A 15,593-nucleotide genomic window follows, 5' to 3' on the forward strand; every position below is an offset into this window, starting at 1 on the left:
GCCGTGACGTCACAGAGCACGGCCGGCCTCAGTACGCCTGCGCGGCGCGCGCCCTCCGGCGCTCGGGCCTCTGCGGGGGGGCCGGGGCTGTGGGTGCGCCGTGCAGGAACGCTGGGGAGATGGAGATGCTGCGGTGGACGGCGAAGAGGCTGCTGGGGAAGGCGTGATGGAGATCAGCAGATGCGCTGAGTGCGCAGGTGTAGGGCAGTCTGGAGCTGCTGTTGTCATCTGTCCTCCGCATCAGCACGGTCTGCCGATACGACGTCTCCTCTGCCTGCACTTAACTCTGCTTTCTGGCACGCTGTTGCGTAAACAAGATTTTCCGACAGGGTCTGTTTGACTTGGTCCGAGAGGCAGCTTAAGGGAGTGAAGCGAACCCCTGCTTCTGTCACTGTTCTGGCTGGAGTCTCTCTTGCATTAGCTCAATCTCTCCAGCATTCGGAGTTTTTAGAGGCTGTGGGTTTTTTCCTGGTTTTGCTGGATGCCGCTTTCTGAGCGGTCTGGAGATGACTGAAAACTTGGTGTGCCATTGGTGGTGTGTGCCTGTATTTTCTGGGAAAAGGGCTGGGGCTGTGGGGTTTTCCTCTCAGATACTGGAACTGAATTGTATCCCGGAAGCAAAAAATGGAGGCAGGGGAGGGGAGCACTGCTCACTGACTTACCACGTCAAGGGCAGCAGCAACAGGAGCTGAGTGTTTCTCACCGCTCCAGTGATAAGTCTTTAGGTGTCACAGGGGAAGGGGGAATGTGTGGGCAGTGGGCCCCAAGGCAGACTCACTCCCAGGAGTTATGTGCATTAATTAATAAACTATAGCTTTATTTTTCACACTTTTGGCTGTGCTGCAGTCCCTTTGCACTTCGAAGTGCCCGTGACAATGTCCAGTGAGGAGATTATGCATTGTGTGTTGGGGATTGAGCAGCCGGTCCCAAGACCTCTCAGACCTCTTTGGGATCCCTGGGGGTTTCTGGAGCACTCCAGTGCTGTTCACAGGGCTGCAGGGAATTTCTGTTGCATTGCCATGGATGCTCTGGGCTGTTGGTGGCATTTTCCATCACCTGGTGGGCAGCCAGTGCCCCTCCAGGACCGTGAGAGGTCCCCTGGCCACTCCTGGGTTTGCTCTCTGCACTCCCAGATGTCCCAGGCATGTCTGGGGTGAAGGGCTGGGCCAGCAGAAGCAGTGCTGGGAGGCGGGCTTTGCACAGAGGGGCTGCCTGCAGACATCCTGTAAGCTACCCTGAGCCCCACGGCATGCATTTCGGCCCCTTTGGTGGGCAGCAAGATCCTTCATTTGTGTTTGGGTGTGCCCCCAAGCTCTCTGTGTGCCTTTCTGTGTGCTCCCAGGTCCTGCGTGCATCTTGCAGCATGCCACCAAGTTTTCCGTGTGGTTTTCTCCTGTCCCAGAGTTTCCCTGGTGATTTTTGGCGTGCTCCAGGGCTCTCTGTTTTCCTTTCTGTATGCCCCAAGGAGTCTTCTGTTTGCATTGTCATCCCCTGGTGTTCTTTTTCCTTTTATTGCACCCCAGAGCTCTCCATTTGTTCTTTTGTCCCTGTGACAATACTTCTCTTTCTCCTTTCTGTTCACAAAAGGGCCCTCCCAGTAGCTTTCACCAAACTGCTCTCAGGAGCCAGGGCACTCCTGCTGCCCCAGCTGTCCCTGAAGAGACTGCTGGCCAGGGCCTCGTGTTCCTAATCAGCTTCAGCTGTGGGCTGGGGCAGGATGAGCCCCAAGTGAGGCTGATTGCAACAGCCTCTCTGTGAAAAGGGGCTGTGCTACCAGGGTGGCTGGAGGCTGTGGGGACAGCAGCAGCAGCAGTAGTTGTGCTGCCTGGGGTGCCTGTGCTGGGGCTATCTGGGACCAAAGCTGCAGCTGCACCCGTGGAGAACGTGAGCAGGCCTGGGTATCTCAAGGACATCTCTGTAATCTGCTCAGGTCCCCTTCTGAATTCCTTATTGTATCCTTCTTTGCCTCTCTGGCCCCTGCAGGACCCCTCTACTCCCATCATGGTCCCTCCTGAAAATTTCCTTGTGCCGCAACTTTTTTAGTTCTGTAGCACACTTCGTACCCATATTTTCCCCTCAGAACCCCCTGTCAGGCTTTCGTTGTGTCTCAGAGCGCTCTTATCTTATTCTTTGCTTTTAGGATGCCTTCATTCAGCCCCTGGCCCCCTGACAACATCTGTACTTTGTTGAAATCCCCTTGAGAGTTCCTCATTGTTACCTCTGAGGCTTCTTTGGTCTCTCAGGCCCCCTCAGGACTCCTCCGCTCCCTTTACCAAGCTCTCACAAGACATTCCCTATGGCCTAGAGCCCTATTTTAGCTCTGGAGGGCACTTTGCACCCCTCTTTTCCCCACAGAACCCTTCCTGAGTCCGCATCTGTTACCCTGGTTGGTCGGTGCATGTCTGTTCAGTCCCCAATCACCCGAGGACATCTGTACTTCGTTCAATTCCCTTTAGAGCTCATTGTATCCCTGAGACTTCTTGTGGTCACATTGCTGATGCAATAGATGCAGTTGTAGTAAAAGAGCAGGCATGGTCGTTTGCTGTAAGGGGGGCTTCCTCTGTTTGGTGCTTTGCATGCTGTAAACTTCAGGCAGGTGAGAAAACTCCCTGCTGCTCCTCTGGCTGCCTTTATTCCTTCTGGTGGTTCGCTCCTCTCCCCTTTGCCAGGGGATTGTGGGAAGGGTGGTGGGCGGGGCCCGGGGTATATGAGCTACAACCTCTCCTCAGGCAGCTCATTCTGCTGCTGGGGTTCTCTGGAGGTAGTGGGCTGCTGTTTCTTCAGTTGATGGCAGCTTTTGTGCTGTCTGAGCTCTTTGGGTAGGTGTGGGTTGATATTTAGAGAAGCAGAAGTGTCTGTTTGAGGTAAGGCCTTCAGGACCAGTCAAGGTTCAGCAGCATATATGGTAGAAAGTACACTTGTGTGCAGCTTTTTTTTTTTTTTCCTAGGTTAGTAACTCTGTATTGGGTGATCAATCTGTATTGGGGTGGCAAGGTGGTTTAATAATAGTTGGGGTTTTTTTGTTGTGGGTTTTTGTGGTTTTTTTTTTGTTTGTTTTTTTTTTTAATTCTAAGCGCATTGTATTTTTCCGGAAGCCCTGATTTCTTGAAGATAAAACCTTGTTTTTTTCACCAGTTTTGCTGTATACTGTCCCAAGTTGTTGACATCATCTCTTAATAGGACTGATAGTGAGATTATCTAGCAGGGGTTAAGGTGAGCATCTTGTATGCATCTGTATATGGAGTTTTAGCATTTCCCAAGAAAGCAGCAGGGACACAAAGCATAGTGTCTTTTAGGGTATGGAATGGCTCATTGCCTTTCCCGATCACCCACAGAGTACTGGGCCAGGACCGGGGTGTGAGCAGGGTGGGGGCAGGTCCCTGAGGGGGCAGGGCAGGGGTGTGGTGTGGTGCCTGCAAGGGCGCAGGAGAACAGTGGAGGCCGGTCTGGTCACTGAGTTTCATTCCACCGGGGCTGTGGGTCAGCTGGAGCTGCACCAGGACAGTTGAGGGGTTGTGGGACTGGGTGCGTGGTCGGTGCGGTGGGTCTTGGATGTGGGATCCCCTGGTTGGAGCCTATGCAGGGGGAGGATGCGGGCTCTGTTCTCTTGGTGCTGGTGGGGACAGAAGCGGCCCTAGGCTGAGCGCTGTCCTGGGGTTTGTCAGGGGGTTTTGGGGCCAAACCTGTGCCTGGCTGGGGGGGAGCAGGGGCAGCCCCATCTGGCTCTCAGATGCTCCTTTGTTGGGGCTGGGCAGCCTCTGCTGCTCCTGGTGCAGATCAGGCAGTGGTGGCCCAGGGGACTTCTGCAGCGCTGGGCAGGTCCCAGTGCCTGCACAGGCGGGGAAGGGCCCCTGCTGCTGCTGCTGGAGGTTCCTGGAGGTGGGCTGGGCTGCGCTCCCCAGGGTGGCTGGGCCTGGCCCCTCATGGGGGTGTTTCAGCCTGCGGGGTTTGGGGCGCGGGGCTGGTGATGCTGGAGAAATAAAGCCTGAGACAGCAATAATAAAACCATGCCTGGCCTGTGCTCGTGCTGAGAGGTGTGGGGCCAGGCCCTCTGCAGTTCCCAAGCACTCCCCAGAACTGGATGTGGGTCCTGGGGCTGCAGGACTGTGGGGTGGCTTCGCTACCCCCACCCCTCAGCATCACACATGGGGACTGCAAAGGGGGTCAGAAAGCAGACAGGGTCAGCTGGTTTAGGGCCTGAAAATGGAGACTGGGTCTTCTGCTCCTGGGTGTGGCTGGTTTTGGGGCTCAGAAACAGATTGAGTTATGCGTTGTCAGGACCTGACAGAGGGGACTGAGTCTTGCGGTTTTGGGCCCAGGAACAGAGGTCAAGTGCTGCATTTTTGGGACTTGAGAACAGGCTCAGCAGCTGGATTTTTGGGCTCAGAAACGGGCACTAAGTGAGCTGGTTTGGGGGCCAAAAGCAGAAACCAGTTCAGTTATTTGTGCAGGGGGGTGGGAGGGCATTGGGGGCTGCAGGGAAAAGCAGGGGGTGGGCAGAGTGTGTGGACCCTCCCGGAGGTGGGGGTCTTGTCCTGTCGGACTCTGAAGTTCAGCAGGCCAGCATGCACCAGGCCAAACTCAATCACTGAGGTGGACTTGGGGGGGGAAAAGGTGCTTTTCCTGCAAGCCCTCTTTGAGTCCAGGTCTTCTTTGTATACTGCTTAGAATAGTTATTAAGTAATTAATCATACAAACTAATTAATATTTATACAATGTACAGCTATGAGGTTTAATAGTAATATTCAAGTTATGACAGCAATTGATTTACGACCTTGTCAAAAGCCCGGACTGTTGCAAATAGCTGGAGCTTGTAAGGAGGAGGAGCTTCAGCGCAGAGCTGGAGCTTCAGTTAGCCAGAACTGTAGCAAGCAGGAGCTGGAATGAGAGCGAGTGTCCACTGTCTGGAGCATTCATTAGCCAGAGGCAAAATTACCTGCAGCTGTAATGAGCAGGAGCTGCAATTAGCTGGAGTGTCTATTCACTGGAGCATCCGTTGGCTGGACTGCACTCCCAGCACAGCTGAAGAGCAGCCAGTGCTATCCCCAGCAAGGAGCTCCGAGCAGCAGGGAGGCAAGTCATCCTTTTGCCAGCGGGGGGACCAGCCTCTTCCCTCGAGGACTGAATCCGTGCCACATGCCTTTCTCTGCATGGGGGGGTCTCTCCTGGTCCTGTTCCCGAGGGCAGAAGTGAGGTGGGGATCCTCTGGCTCTCCTGGGGCAGGTGGGAGGGGGTGTGGGCGAGGCGGCAGCATGAGGTGGTGGTGTCTCCCTGGTACCTGGCAAAGGGGAGAGAAACCGGCTGGTCAGAGCTCCTGGGGTGTACAGCCCAGCCCCGCATGGCCCCTCTGGCAGAACCCTCCCGTGTCTTTTCACCGTTGGCTGAGTGTGACAAACAGGTTCATTTTTTGCCTCCTCTTTTTGCAGTGTCACCTTCTGTGTCACGTGAAGAAAATCCTGCATGGTTGATTCCACTTGCTGCTCAGGTAATCACATGTATGGGGCTGGGGGAGCGGGGGGGAAACATTTGCGAGTTCAAGGACACTACAGATACTCCATATCAAACCCAGAGAAAAGGTAAATTTGCTGCCAGTGCAGAAAAGCTGATGAAAAATTGCAGTTCACAGAGCATGCCTCGTTCCTGAATTGGTCCCTTGGTAGTTACAAATGTTTTGCTTTCAGGTGAAAGAACAAACTTTCATCTATGATAAATTAAGAGCTGTCTGTTAACTTCTTTAGGATCAAGTGTTTCTCTTCTGTTTGTTCATACAAATTTTATGGGCGAGTTGGAAATAGCCTTTTATTTTTATATGTATAACTAAATTTTTCGTAATCTGTGGTGTCAGTATAGTTAATTTTTGAGCACCTAGATGCCAGTAGAAATGTAGTGAATGGAAACTGATGTTTCAACTTGATTTTTATTCATTTTTTTTATTAGAGTGTTGATGGCATGTTGTTCTGTGGCTCAATATACATTCTGTCCTGTGGGGCCTTCAGTCTAGGACTCTTATGTAAAAAAAGTTTGTCCTTCTAAAAAAAGGACTAGTCATTCATGGGATTGATGTGTAGACTTGGAGAGTCTCTTAAGTACATGATCAGAATTAAAGCCAAGTTTCACTTAATGTTGCTGCTGTTTGTCTTCACTTTCATTCATTTCCTCACTGCTCCATCATAGTTGGGAGCTCTGAGTCATTATTTTTTTTGGTCTCTAACGCATTTTTTTTTCCCCCCCAAGGAGACACTACATTTAAAAGTTAATTAGTTTCCTCACAAATGTATCAGTCAATAAAACTGAGTTATGATTATTAAAACCATAAAAATAACACCAATTTTACAGATCTGGACTATTTCTGAACATGTATTCATCACATGCAAATGTTATTGGGATACAGATCATCTGCACTTCATGCTCTAACAAGACAATATGCTGGGACAGGGATGAGCTCTGAAGGTCAAATTATAACTGTGTATATTGGAGATGTATAGATGGAGATAATTTATTGGTATCAATTCACAGCTATACAAATTAAATTAATGCAAAAGGAAAATAAAATACTTTTATAGTATGAGTATTTTTATTGCATGTATATAAACATACACACACCTTTTTAGTGTAAAGTGAATGACTGATATTTGTTCTTTATTTTTCATTTTACTCTTTAAAGTTTTACACTTCACTTTCAGCTTTATTGACCAAGCAAGAAAGATGAGGAGCAGCGCAGATGTGGAGCTCTAAGCGTAGATTCTGATTACGGTACACCTGCAGCCTCACAGGGGGGTTATCTCCCTGCAGCAGTGCTGTAAAGAAGGAACGAGAGGTTTTCCAGCACCAGCAAGAGTGTTTCCTTTTATGCTAAGAATGTGTTCAAAATCATGTCAATTAGTCTTAATACTGATTTTAAGTGTTCAAATCACTCTAGCTTATAAAGGGTGTGTTGTATTTTGAGCTGACCTGTTTACCTGGAATCCTCCTTTAGCTCAACTGTTATATCCTATCCCTTATTCTGACTGAATTACTCTACTTTCTTCTGTGCTGTTGTTTTTAATATGCTGAAATATAATACGGTGTTTTAGTTTTTCAGATGTCTCGTTGTAAGAGTCTTGTGGTGCTCAATAGATACCCCCAGCCCAGGTTTGCCTGCTGGTCGTTAAGCATGCTGATGGTAAGGGGCCAGCCCCGTGTTTGGAGGCTCCTGGCTCTGTCTCCAGTGGGTGCCCCTCAGGCGCGGCAGTGAGGGCTGCCTGGTGGGGGAGTCCGGGGCCAACAGGGACCAGGGATGTTTGTGGCTGTGAGGAGCCCATCCCAGCGGGGGAATGGAGGGGGAACACTGCAGAGCCTGAACGAGATCAGTGGCACCATCCTCTGGCCCACTCCCCCTATGCCGTGGGGTAGCTGCCAGCATGTGGGACAGGGGCTGGGGGGGCTGCCCTCCTTATTTTTCTAGTGGAGCTCTCCTTTTTGGGGTGGGGTGGGTGTGTGTATGTAAATGGCATTATTAAAGTAACGAGCGAGGGGACCCGAAAAGAGGGGCTACAGCCTAAAAATGCCTGAAAATTCAGGGGAGGGAGATGAAAAAATATTAAAAACAGTAAATATGAGTATGAGGTGTTGAAATAGAGAAAAATCTCTCATTTTTGTATATATTGAAAAATAATATTCATTTATTTATATAGAAGGATTTCAAAATAAAAACCTGTATTTACTATCCCTGGGCCTTACTCTAGGGGGGAAAAAAGAAACCTGTTCCACAGGATCCCCATGCTGCTTCTTCTCCCCAGGGAATGGTGTGGGGGGCTTGGACAGAAACAACCACTAGACTTTTAAAGCAGTCAATGAACATTATCATATCAAAGAGGCAATGAATATTACTGCCTGGGCTGCGACTGGGAAAAGGGCATAGAAATGTTAGCCCTGTACCACCAGGAGCTCGTTACCGTCGTTGGATGGTACAAATTGGGATGAGATGGGTTTGGATGGTACAAACTGGTCATGGCCTGTCCGGCGGAATGATGAGGAAAGGGTCGGTGAGGTGATACTGCCGCCTGCACGCCCAGAGCGGTACTGCAGCTCGCTTTGCCGCGCTCCCTGCTGCCACCGTGCGACCAAAATGCGGTACTGCAGCTCCGTGGCGCTCTTTGCTGCGCTCCCTGCTGCCACCCGACGATCAAAATTCGGTACTGCAGCTAGGGCGCCGCGCATGCGCGGTGGCGCGCTTTGCGGATCTCGCTGCTGCCACCATGCGACCACAGTTCGGTACTGCAGCTCTGGACCTGCGCATGCGCGGTGGTGCGCTCTTTGCCGCGCTCCCGGCTGCCACCGTGCGACCAAAATTCGGTACTGCCGCTCGGGATTCGGGCATGCGCGGTGGCATGCTTTGCCACGCTCCCGGCTGCCACCGTGCGACCAAAATTCGGTACTGCAACTCGGGCACCGCCCATGCGCGGTGGCGCGCTTTGCCGCGCTCCCGGCTGCCACCGTGCGACCAAAATTCGGTACTGCAGCTCGGGATTTGGGCATGCACGCTGGCGCGCTTTGCGGCGCTCGCTGCTGCCACCATGCGACCACAGTTCGGTACTGCAGCTCTGTAGCCGCGCATGCGCGGTGGTGCGCTGTTTGACACGCTCCCGGCTGCCACCGTGCGACCGAAATTCGGTACTGCAGCTCGGGATTCGGGCATGCGCAGTGGCGCGCTTTGCCGCGCTCCTTGCTGCCACCGTGCGACCAAAATTCGGTACTGCAGCTCGAGATTCGGGCATGCGCGGTGGCGCGCTTTGCTGCGCTCCCTGCTGCCACCGTGCGACCAAAATTCGGTACTGCAGCTCGGGATTTGGGCATGCGCGCTGGCGCGCTTTGGGGCGCTCGCTGCTGCCACCATGCGACCACAGTTCGGTACTGCAGCTCTGGAGCCGCGCATGCGCGGTGGTGCGCTGTTTGCCGCGCTCCCTGCTGCCACCGTGCGACCAAAATTCGGTACTGCAGCTCGGGATTCGGGCATGCGCAGTGGTGCGCTTTGCCGCGCTCCTTGCTGCCACCGTGCGACCAAAATTCGGTACTGCAGCTCGGGCGCCGCGCATGCGCGGTGGCGCGCTTTGCCGTGCTCCCGGCTGCCACCGTGCGACCAAAATTCGGTACTGCAGCTCGGGCTTCGCGCATGCGCAGTGGCGCGGATTGCGGCACTAGCTGTTGCCACCATGCGACCAAAATTCGGTACTGCAGCTCTGGATCCGCGCATGCGCGATGGCGCCCTTAGCTGCGCTCCCGGCTGCCACCGTGCGACCAAAATTCGGTACTGCAGCTCGGGCGCCGCGCATGCGCGGTGGCACTCTCTGTGGCGCTCCCTGCTGCCACCATGCGACCGAAATTCGGTACTGCCGCTCGGGATTCGGGCATGCGCGGTGGCATGCTTTGCCACGCTCCCGGCTGCCACCGTGCGACCAAAATTCGGTACTGCAACCAGGGCGCCGCACATGCGCGGTGGTGCGCTTTGCTGCGCTCCTTGCTGCCACCGTGCGACCAAAATTCGGTACTGCAGCTCGGTATTTGGGCATGCGCGGTGGCGCGCTTTGCGGCGCTCACTGCTGCCACCATGCGACCACAGTTCGGTACTGCAGCTTTGGACCTGCGCATGCGCGGTGGTGCGCTCTTTGCCGCGCTCCCGGCTGCCACCGTGCGACCAAAATTCGGTACTGCAGCTCCGGATTCGGGCATGCGCGGTGGCGCGCTTTGCCGCGCTCCTTGCTGCCACCGTGCGACCAAAATTCTGTACTGCAGCTCGGGATTCGCGCATGCGCGGTGGCGCTCTTTGCGGCACTCGCTGTTGCCACCGTGCGACCAAAATTCGGTACTGCAGCTCGGCCGCCGCGCATGCGCGGTGGCGCGCTTTGCCGCGCTCCCTGCTGCCACCGTGCGACCAAAATTCGGTACTGCAGCTCGGGATTCGGACATGCGCGGTGGCGCGCTTTGCGGTACTCGCTGCTGCCACCATGCGACCAAAATTCGGTACTGCAGCTCGGCCGCCGCGCATGCGCGGTGGCGCGCATTTCCGCCCTCCTTGCTGCCACCGTGCGACCGAAATTCGGTACTGCAGCTCGGGATTCGCGCGTGCGCGGTGGCGCGCTTTGCCGCCCTCCCTGCTGCCACCGTGCGACCAAAATTCGGTACTGCGGCGCGGGTGCCGCGCATGCGCAGTGGCGCGCTTTCCTGCGCTCCCTGCTGCCACCGAGCGAACAAAATTCGGTACTGCAGCTCGGGAGCCGCGCATGCGCGGTAGCGTCCCTGTAATGCACGCTAGCCTCTACCCGTAACAGCAATGCCCTGCTGCGGTGTCTGCGGGGTGTTTTCCCACGCGCTCGTTGCTGCTCCCCGGTAAGGAAATACCGCTGTCGCCAGACGTATGCGGTGTCGGCGGGCGCTCGGCGTGCAAAGTGCAGCACTGCAGCGCCACTGCCGCCCCTGGGCAAGTGCTGTCCGGCGGGTGCTCGCTGCTGCTGTCGTCTCGTAGCCGAAGCCAGGTACTGCAGCGTCGGCACCGCACAGGTGAGCGGCGGGCTGCCCGGAGCCGCGCGGAGGGGCCGCGCCGCGTCGGAGCCGGCGCCGCCGGGAGCCGCGCGGACGGGCCGCGCCGCGCCGGAGCCGGCGCCGCCGGGAGCCGCGCGGACGGGCCGCGCCGCGCCGGAGCCGGCGCCGCCGGGAGCCGCGCGGAGGGGCCGCGCCGCGCCGGAGCCGGCGCCGCCGGGAGCCGCGCGGACGGGCCGCGCCGCGTCGGAGCCGGCGCCGCCGGGAGCCGCGCGGACGGGCCGCGCCGCGTCGGAGCCGGCGCCGCCGGGAGCCGCGCGGAGGGGGCTGCGCCGTGTTTGCCAGTGCGTGCCGGCAGGTGCAGTTTTTGCGGACTCGGCTGCCGGGCTGCTCTTAGGCGTGTGCGACGAGGTGTAGTCCTTACTACCGCCGCGGCCCCCGCGGCACGGCACGTGGTATAGTTTTGTTGCCGGTTTCGTGTGTTTTCCTGCGGGCTTCCAGCTGCTCCTTGAAATTTGCCTTGGGACCCCTAAGCCCCCCCCCGAATTACCCTAAAATGCCCCAAATCCTGGTCCAGGGCCCCCAGGTCACCCTGCAATATCCCCATGTCACAACATGGTGCCTACTGGTGTGTTATTAGTGTGTCAAGGTGTGATTATAGCATGTTGGGCTGTGGTTTTGGTGTTGAGGCATGTTTTCTGGATGTTAGGGTGTTTTGAGGCTGGTTTTATCATGTTGGGGCATACGTTAACCATGTCAAGGCGTGTTTTTAGTGTGTCAGAGTCGTGTTTTAATTATGTCAAAGCACATTTTTGCATGTCAAGGCATGTTTTTGTGCAGAGGCATGTTTTTAGCTTGAAAAGGTGTGTTTTAAGCTCATTGAAGCATGTTTTAGCATGTAAAGATGTTTTAAACACATCAAAGCATACTTTTAGCATGTAAATGCATGTTTTTAGCATGTGGAGGCATGCTTTAGCATGTAAAGGCATGTTTTAAGTGTATCAAGGCATGTATTTAACATGTAAAGGCCTATTTTAAGCATGTCAGGCTATGTTTTTAGTTTGTAAACGTGTTTTAGGCACATTGAGGCGTGTCTCAGCATGTAAAAGCATTTTTACAGTGCACCGAGGCATGTTTTAGCATGTAAAGATGTCTTAAGTATGTTGAGGCATGTTTGTAGCATGTAAAGGCATGTTTTAAGTGCATTGATTCATGTTTTAACAAGTGAAGGCATGTTGTAAGTGTGTCAAGGCATGTTTTTAATGTGTAGACACATTTTAAGCATATCAAGGCATGTTTTGGCCTGTAAAGACATACTTCAAGTGCATTGAGATGCAGAAATGTGTGTTTTAAGCGCATTGAGGTGTGTTTTTGTGTGTTGAAGTGTGTTTTTCTGGTGCTGAGGCGTGTTTTTGGCATGTCCCCAGCACAGTTATGGCTCAGCGACCCCGAGGATGCCCCATTCCTTGACCCTGTCTTGCACAAATGTGCCGTCAAGGTCAAGCACGTCAAATCGTTTTTCTCCCACGGGCCCTGTTTTTCTCCCGCGGGCCCTGTTTTTCTCCCGAGGGTCCTGGTTTTGTTCCTCGGGCTCTGTGTTTTCTCCCGCGGGCTCTGTGTTTTCTCCCGCGGGCTCTGGTTGTCTCCCGCGGGCTCCGGTTGTCTCCCGCGGGCCCTGGTTCTGTTCCACGGAAGCCTGGTTTTGTTCCACGGAAGCCTGGTTTTGTTCCTGGGGCCCTGCTTTTCTCCCACGGGCCCTGCTTTTCTTCCGCGGGCCCTGGTTCTGTTCCACGGAAGCCTGGTTCTGTTCCACGGAAGCCTGGTTTTGTTCCTGGGGCCCTGGTTTTCTCCTGCGGGCTCTGGTTTTCTCCTGCAGGCTCTGGTTTTCTGCTGCGGGCCCTGGTTTTGTTCCACGCGCTCTGGCTTTGTTCCTCTGGCCCTGGTTTTCTCCCGCGGGCCCTGGTTTTCTCCCGCGGGCCCTGGTTTTGTCCCGCGGGCCCTGGTTTTGTCCCGCGGGCCCTGGTTTTGTCCCGCGGGCCCTGGTTTTGTCCCGCGGGCCCTGGTTTTGTTCCTCGGGCCCTGGTTTTGTTCCTCGGGCCCTGGTTTTGTTCCTCGGGCCCTGGTTTTGTTCCTCGGGCCCTGGTTTTGTTGCTCAGGCCCTGTTTTTTTTCATCTGTCCCTGGTTTTGTTCCACGTGCTCTGGATTTGTTCCTTGGACTGTGGTTCAACTGCTGGGCCTCTGTTGCACTTGTCGAGGTCTGGTTGCCCTGCTCGGGCTCTGGTTGCTCTGCTCGGGCTCTTGTTCTGCTCCTGGGTGTCTATTTCCACTGCTGGGGCTTTGGCTCCGCTGCTGGGGCTCTGGCTCTGCATCTCGGGCTCTGGTTGCACTCCTGGGGCTCTGGTTGCAGTGCTCGGGCTCTGATTCCGCTGCTTGGCCTCTGGTTGCGCTGGTCAGGCTCTGGTTGCGCTCCTGGGGCTCTATTTCCGCTGCTCGGGCTCTGGTTGCACTGCCTGGGCTCTGGTTGTGCTCTTCAGGCTATGGTTCTGCTCCTGAGGCTATGTTTCCGCTCTTAGGCCTCTGGTTCCACTTCTAGCGCTCTGGTTCCGCTGCTTGGGCTCTGTTTTTTTGCCTGGGTTCTAGTTCCACTCCTGGGTCTCTGGTTCCGCTCCTGGGGCTCTGGTTTTGATCCTTGGGCTCTGGTCCCGCTCCTGGGTCTCTGATTGCACTGCTCGGGCTCTGGTTCCATCCCTCGGGCTCGAGTTCTGCTTCTCGGGCTCTGGTTTTAATCCTCGAGCTCTGGTTCCACTCCTGGGACGCTAATTCCGCTCCTGGGGCTCTGGTTTTGCTTCTTGGGCTCTGGTTCCACTCCTCGGGCTCTGATTCTGCTCCTGTGGCACTCCTGGTGGTCTTGGTGTGCTTCTCGGTGTTCTTCTTGTACTCCTGGGGGTCTTTGGGTTCCCATGGGTTGTTTCTTGGGGTCTTCTAGGTGTCTCCGGCTACCCTTGGACTGCTCCTGGGGTGATCGTGGGGGTCTCTGGGTGCCCATAGGATGCTCTGTGGGTCTTGGTGTGGTCCTGGGAGTCTTTAGGCAACCATGGGGTGCTCCTGGGGCTCTTGGGATGCTCCTGGGGGTCTCTGGGTGCCCACAGGATGCTCCTGGGGGTCTTGGGATGCTGCTGGATGTTCTTGTTGTGCTCCTGGTGGTTTCTGCGTGCCCATGGGGTGTTCCTGGGGGTCTTTGGTTGTTCTAGGCATGTCTAGGTAGCCTTGGGGTGCCCCTGGGATGCTCCTGGGAGGTCTTGGGGTGCTGCTGGGGGGCCTTTGGGGTGTCTTCGGGTCTCCTAAGGGGCTCCTGGCTGTCCTTGGGGTGCTCATGGGGCGCTCTGGTTGCGCGCCGGGGGCACTCCTGGTGGTCTTGGTGTGCTTCTTGGGGTTCTTATTGTGCTTCTGGGGGTCTCTGGGTGCCCATGGGTTGTTCCTTGGGGTCTTGGGGCGTTCTAGGTGTTTCTGGGTACCCTTAGAATGCTCCTAAGGTGTTCCTGGAGGTCTCTGTGTGCCCATACGGTCCTTTGGGAGACTTGGGGTGCTCCTGGGTGTCTCTGAGTGCCCACAAGATGTTCCTCGTGTTCTTGTGTTGCTCTTAGGGTGCTCTTGGGGGACTCCTGGGGGTTCTGGATGCCCACAGGATGCTCCTGAGGGTCTTGGGGTGCTTCTGGGAGTGTCTAGGTGCTCATGGGGTGTTCTGGGGGGTCTTGGGGTACTCCTGGGGTTCTCCAGGTGCCCATGGGGTGTTTCCGGGGGTCTTGGGGTGCTTCTGGGAGTTCTTCGTGCTCCTCGGAGTCTGTAGGTGCTCTTGGGGTGTTTCCGGGGGGTCTTGGGGTACTCCTGGGGTTCTTTAGGTGCCATGGGGTGTTTCCGAGGGTCTTGGGGTGCTTCTGGGCATTCCTGTTGTGCTCCTGGGGGTCTCTGGGTGCTCATGGGGTGTTCCTGGGGGTCTTGGGTCGTTCTACGTGGCTCTGGGTAGCCTTGGGTTGCCCCTGGGATGCTCCTGGGGGGGGTTTGGGGTGCTCCTGCGTGCCATCTGGGTGTTTCTGGGGATTTCTGGGTGCCCCTGGAGTGCTCCTAGGCGGCTTGGGGTGCTCCTGGGCGTCTCTGGGTGCCCACAGGATGCTTCTAGGGTTCCTAGGGTGCTCCTGGAGGTCTCTGGGTGCCCACAGGATGCTCCAGGGGGTCTTGGGGTGCTCCTGGGCATTTTAGGGGTACCTGGGGTCTCTGAGTGCCCACAGGATGCTCCTGGAGATCTTGTGGTGCTCCTGGGGGTCTTGGGGTGTTCTAGGTGTCTCTGGGTATCCTTAGGGTTCCTCTGGGGTGTCTTTGGGGAGTCCTTGTGTCTCCTGAGTGCCCTTGGGCTGCTCCTGGGGATCTCTGGGTGCCCTTGGGGCAGTCCTGGTGGTCTCTGAGTGCCTGTGGGATGCTTCTAGGGTCTTTGGTTGCTCCTGGGGGTCTCTGGGTGCCCATGGGGTGCTCCTGGGGGGTCTTTGGGGAGTCCTTGTGTCTCTTGAGTGCCCTCGTGGATCCCCTGGGGATCTCTGGGTGCTCATGGGGTGCTTCTGGTGTTTTTGGGGTGCTCCTGGGTGTCCTGGGTGCCCACAGGATGCTCCTGAGGGTCTTGGGGTGCTTCTGGGGGTTCTTGGTTTGCTCCAGGGCATCTCTAGGTGCCCCTGGGGGGTCTCTGAATTGTTGGTGATTTACATCAAATAATTTGCTTTGCATCTAGAGATATTTTTGAGAAGGGGTTCTTACAGGATCTAATTCTGCTTTGTCGTTCAGTCCTATCCAGAATACAGGTATGTTGAAAGTTAGGTAGCATGCATGGTGTTGCTAGAAATTAAGTCTAACCCCATAGCATTTTGGGTTTTTCAGAGGAAACCAAAGCACATACTTCTTAATAATGATATTTTTATTGCATTGAATGATCTACTTTCCTGCATAGTTTAGTAGGACATCTATCTTTTTCTATCTACGCCCCAGAAAAATTAAGTCTAAGTCCCTACCTGGTCACATTGCTGATGCAATA

General features: G+C 55.1%; 1 long non-coding RNA gene across 1 annotated transcript; it reads left to right on the forward strand.

The window, feature by feature from the left end:
• Positions 1–50: 50 nt before the first annotated feature.
• On the forward strand, positions 51–7,080 carry LOC142093614 (uncharacterized). Its single transcript, XR_012677484.1, has 2 exons — positions 51–535; positions 6,684–7,080. It is a non-coding gene; the product is annotated as an uncharacterized LOC142093614 (long non-coding RNA).
• The last annotated feature ends 8,513 nt before the right edge of the window (positions 7,081–15,593 follow it).

The sequence above is a fragment of the Calonectris borealis genome, chromosome 27 (genome assembly GCF_964195595.1).
Source record: "Calonectris borealis chromosome 27, bCalBor7.hap1.2, whole genome shotgun sequence".
Lineage (NCBI taxonomy): Eukaryota > Metazoa > Chordata > Aves > Procellariiformes > Procellariidae > Calonectris > Calonectris borealis.